The sequence below is a fragment of the Nuphar pumila genome, chromosome 14 (assembly GCF_984573655.1).
Source record: "Nuphar pumila chromosome 14, dmNupPumi1.hap1.1, whole genome shotgun sequence".
Classification (NCBI taxonomy): domain Eukaryota; kingdom Viridiplantae; phylum Streptophyta; class Magnoliopsida; order Nymphaeales; family Nymphaeaceae; genus Nuphar; species Nuphar pumila.
Window position 1 is genome coordinate 84881003 of NC_143262.1, and position 6000 is coordinate 84887002.

Sequence of the window (6000 nt, forward strand, 5' to 3'; positions counted from 1 at the left end):
TCGTCGACTTGGGAGATACCCAGAGAAGGCTTTCCGAGAATAAGAATACCACCAGCGTAATGGACCGCAGGCTTAAAGAAAAAGTCTGCCCCTCTCCAAATTTCAAAAATGACAAAGCGAGAGACGTCTTCCATTTTTGTTTCACATAAGGCAATGAGATCTAGCTTTTTCTAGCGAATCCAGTTTGCCAGGAACAGATGCTTGTCAGGAGAATTCAGCCCTCTGATATTTTAGCATAGATCATTCATAACTGAAAGTCAGCAAAACTTTGAGGGGTGCGAGCTTTGGCTGAATGCCAAGGAGAACCACTAGCATGGGAGGCCGAGGGGTGCGGGTTGCAATGATGCCCTCGGCGGGCATAACAGGCCCCATCACCTGATTGATGGAACGAGCTGGTTGTCGGCATATGAAGAACGACTCTAGATTGGGTTGCCACAGAGGAAGGGAGAAGGTCGGAGACCGCAACAACAGATGCAAGCATGTCGCCTGAGATATGAAGCAGCTGTTGTGAGGAAAGAGAAACATCGAGAAGCCAGGCAACTTCATCAACTTCAATACCCAACGTAGAAAAGAGATAGCTTTGCCCTACTGTAGGATCATCACCCGCAGGAGATGAGTCTCTAGAGGTAAAACTAACCGACTCCTCAAACGAACCTTGGCCGACTGCCAGATGTGAAGGGTGACAAAACATGAAGTTCGCAGGAGGTAGGAGGAAAGGAGTCTACAAGTGGATCACCATGCAGTTGATAGCTCGATAGGATAGGGTATTGAAACTCATAACGTGAACCGCCAGGCCATCGAAATGCCTGCATGGGAAAAGGATGAAGTGCGAGTTCTCAAAAAACTGATGCTTATGAGAGACACACGTGTCTCCAGAAGCCGCCGCAAAATCGTATAAAATGGGAGCACGGGCGAAGGCATCGGCTGATAATGGCACAACGACCTTGACAATAGAGATATTGGAAATGTGAGCATGTAGAAACCGATGGTGGCAGACTGCTGGACATGAGTGTCATCATCATAGGTCGGATTCTCAAAAGTCTCGATAGTGCCAAACAAAGAGACTCTTTGCGGCTAAAAGGATCGAGAACTGAGAAACCACCTGCGTGGAAACACGAAGGATGGTGGATTTCAAAATAACGGGTTCTCGAGAGGAACACCAACATCACCATGTGCCGTCAAAGCACCTCTAGAAGGAGCGTCAAAAGAGCAGTTATCAGAGGTAGGATTTTCACAGTCTTCGAGAGCACCTACCAAAGACGATGATGGCGACAGAGAGGAGCAGGAAACGATTGGAGCACCGGGCAGGCTTGAGTGGCCACCGAAAATAGAAGATGACGAAGATGATGACGCCGCTGACTGCACGAAAACTTTTTTGGTAAACAACATGGGCAATGCAGGCGTCTGGTTGATCGAAACCCAAATATATCCGATTTTGAAAGCCTGAAAAGATTATTTGGGCTCATGCAGTTTGCCAACCTGCACCCAAGGAGAGAATGAGGCGTGGCGTCGGGACATCTGTGATCTTTCACTATCTTGACAAAAAAATCGACTTCTACTGTAAATACCGATTCGGGGGACTGTGGTACGCTTACTCTTCTAGATTGGATGTCGTTGAGAAATAAAAGAAGTGGCACAACGATGACATGCAACAGGCTTTCAAAAGTTAAGGAAGAAGCACTCGGCGCACCATCAGTCTCCGGGCTTCACGAGGTGCAGCTGAGCGCGAGAACAAAATTCAAAGAAAGAAAGTTGCCAAGAGAGCTTAACCTCCTGCCAACCTCGATCATCGCCCCCAATTAGGAGAAACCCGAAAGAAAAATAATGCTTAAAGCAACGTCTCCGTCGAGCAACACTGAAGAGGCTCCCTCCTTACAACACGGATGAAAAGCAGAAAAAAGCGAACTTGAAGTCACACGAGAAGAAAAAACGATCTAAAGAGAGAAGAACAGCTTGAACTAGGGCAACATGAAAACCCCATCGTAGGAAAGAACCCATCGTCAGAGAGAGAGAGAGAGAGAGAGAGAGAGAGAGATGCTTTCTTGTCCGAGAGCGGGAGGGGGTGGGCCGATCGATCGCCGTTCACCACCGCTCAACGTCTCTGATATCGTCTCTCTCTCCGGTGGTGGTGGAGTCGGTTATCCCAGTAAGGGATGGCGGAGGAAGAGGTGAGCAGCGCCATCAGCAGGCGGAGGGTCATCCTCATCTCCGCCGGAGCCAGCCACTCCGTCGCTCTCCTCTGTAACCTCAACCTCTCTCTCTCTGTTGTGGTGGCAATTGGGATTGTGTTCTTTTCGGCAGTGGTTTCGTTTCTTGTCGTTCTTTCTATGAAATGGTTACTAAAGAAGTAGTGTTGAGGGTGTGTAGAACGTGTTTGCTTTTGCTTTCTTTTTCTTTTTTTTTGGTCACGTACTGCTCAGTTAGGAGAAACGGTGGTGTTTTTGCGAATGTGGCGAGTTGGAATATCGCTTTTTTCTGTTTGATTTGATTTGGTGAGTTCTTGTTGGTTTCTTTGAGCTTGTGGGAGCGGAAACTTATCTGGAATTGATGGCGTATTGAATAATTTATTTGGTGGGTAGGGAAATTTGGGTGGGGATTGGTGTGTGAGATTTTCCATGGCTATCTCTGAATTCACTCTAATATACTCTAAATTTAGTTGAGATTATAGGATTGGTGCTTTCCGCATATGGTTAAGATAATGGCTAGCACTCCCACTACCTGTAGATGATTAAACTTTATCTGCAAGCAATGTGCAATTGGGTTTAGCCGTACATTGGAATTCCAATACCGATCACAATTCTGATGCTTGGATTGACTCAACATGCGGAATTTGCTTTCGAGCAGATTCCAATGCCCGAATCCAGGTTCCAACTTCGTAGGAAAGTAGGTCGGAATTCAAAAGCCAACTTGTTGTTATTGGGTTTTGTTTTTAGCAGTCCTACAATTATGACTTGGGACTTTTATTTTTCTTTTCGTTGTGCTTTCTATGGTTCAAATTTTGCTTTTTCTGCACTATATGAATTAGGAAATTCATTGTCAGCTTTGTAAGAAGTCTAGGGTCTTGATCTTGTGGATAATTTTCAGTTATTTACAACACCGATTGTAGTAAGAATAGTTTAATGATTGCAGCTGGTAATGTTGTGTGCTCTTGGGGTCGTGGTGAGGATGGTCAGTTAGGGCATGGTGGTGCTGAAGATCAACTTCTCCCAACTATTCTGAGTGCACTGGATGGCCATGAAATAGTGTCCGTTACTAGTGGAGCTGATCATACAACAGCCTATTCTGAATCATTATTGCAAGTATACAGCTGGGGATGGTAATCATTTTGCCATTTATGATTTATTCGCTGCATTAGTTTTTTTTTTCTTTTTCCCTACTGTGCAGTGCTATATTACATCGGTAATTCTATTAGGCCCTTCTACCAGTGTCGTATCCCTACCAGTAATGGGTACTCCTGGGTATTGGTCAACTAGATTTCAAACTTAACCCATTTTATCAATCTTATGATCCAATCAATGTGTAGTCTATGCCTGACATGAAAAGTATCTATTGCTAAATATATATTTGTTGGTCATTATTGATTAATTAACTGTCAGATTTAATTCTTTTTCTTCATGTTAATTTTGCAAAATCTTAGTATCTCCATCCAGTTTTTGCATCATCCAAAGGTGCAAAATATCATTTTATCTCTTCATTCCCAACTGTGGATTGAGGTGATGAAATTTAGATTAATAATTTGTGTTTTGAATGATGCCTTTTTTGTTTTGAAAGGAACATAGTTAGTTGAAATTATTGTAATGGCTTGAACTGGTGCTACATTGATCTGTACAACCTCCAATGAAGCTAAACTTCAGAGCAAGCACATGTATTTCAGAATGTTCATCTGTTTTGGATCTCAAGACACTGCTACTATTTACAACTATCTGTAAAGTTGTATATATTACACACACATACCTATATGTATACATAATCATGTATGTGTATGTATATAGTATATTTATTCTTATATATATTTTGTATATATTTTTTATAAACTATTTTTATTAAATTTTGTTTTTAATTTTTTATTGTAGCTAGGGCTACTAGCCATTAGGACTAGTCTAACGGCTAGTATTTCTAGCCGTTAGAATAGCCTAACGGCTAGTTTGGGCTGTTCCTTGTGTATATATAGGGGATTCTGACCCCTCTTGTATGATGCTTTCTTTGAGCATTTTACTCCCTTAATAAAATTAATTTTTCAAGTGTGTGTGTGCTCTCTTGTACCCTTAGTGGCTGTTGCTCTTGTGCTCTTGGTGGCCATTGTGCTTGTGCCCTAGTGGCTCATTTCTGCACTCTTGTGCTTGTGATTGTGACTTTGGTGCTGGTGGACTCATCTTATTGGTGCCGCTTCATTATACTATCTTCCTCCACAGCTTATATTCTTTTAATAATGCTTTAAGGCTTATATTTGGCTGTGTGATGAAAGCGACAATGTGTTGTGGCAGTGATGATGAATATTTGTAACTACTATTTGTGTTTTCAGGGGTGATTTTGGTAGACTCAGTCATGGTAACTCTAGTGATGTATTTATACCCTAACCTATCAAAGCATTACAGGGAATATAAATTAAGCAAATTGCCTGTGGAGATAGTCATTGCTTGGTAGTGACTGTACATGGTGAGGTCTAAAGGTAATCTTGCTGTATTGTCTTTCATGCTGCTAGAGATCGTTACTGTTTTATGTTTCAATCTTCTTATGTCAAAAAAAGCTTCTTATGCCAAATTTAGTTATGCTTTGTTTTCCAGTTTTTGGCATCATGAAATATTTTTGAAATATAATCTTTCTTATCAGTTGCATGTTTTTCAGCCAAACATGAATCTCTGAGGTTTTGACATGTTAAGTTTGTAAGAAGATGAGCTCCTTCAAGAATGTTCGCTAGATCACCAAGAATGGATACTCAAAGAGTTCCAACAAAAGTATCGAAATGAACACTCACATTCATATTCGAATAGGCTTATCACATGAGCATCAACTGAAAATTTTCATGTCCCATTTGAAACTCCACTTATGCATAAACTGAACATGCCAATAATATACAAAATATATCTTTTTTTTTTGTGCTTCTGCACCTAATGCTGCCCCCAGCCGAACAGCAGGTCGGCTGGGCCTGTTTCGCGACATAAACCAGTCCAGCCAAGTTCGACACAGAGTCCGACACTTGGACCGTGTCGAGTACCAAATCATGTTGGCGAAAGCTGTTATGTCTTAAACTGAAAAATTGGCTTGAGGCTTAAAAAATTAGTGCTAAGGTTAACCAGGATTGAGTGCAATTGCCGCCTGGGTTGTAACAGCTCGTGACCCTGCCCAGCCGAACAGTGGTTCGGCTGGGCTCATAGAACATGTTCGCAGGAACATAAAAACACAACATTTATACATTTTTTTTTTGAAAACTAGGCAAACTGGGCTGCCAGGCCTGCACCAGTCCAGCCAAGTGGCTGGATTGGGCCTGACAAAACCCAGTCTGGCCAGCCGAGCACTCGGCAGGGCTGCCAGGCTGCCCAACTGCAGTACACCTGCAATACTAAGTATATATAAATTTTTTTTTGAGCAACACTAAAAGTTCTTTTTTTTTGTAAAAACCTGCCCAAATACATGAGTCTTTTCAATTGAACACGTAGCTAAGAACGAATTCTAAATCAAGCATGCATACATGTACAAATTTATATTTAACATATGCATTCAACATGCATGTTTGCATTTAAATAAGCATGATGTGCAACCCTATACGAATTCAAAATCAGCTATGCTTATATGAATAACTTATATTCAGCTATGCCCCTATTCTTAACATACTTAGGTGGATATCTTTTTTTTTTGTTCAAAAACAAAGTATGGACATATGCATATTATACTTAGATGAATAGAAAGTATCATAAATATATGCAAATATGTACATACATGCATTTACAAGCTTCATGGCTTAATTATGCGTACTAGGGCATAATCATATTCATATATGCT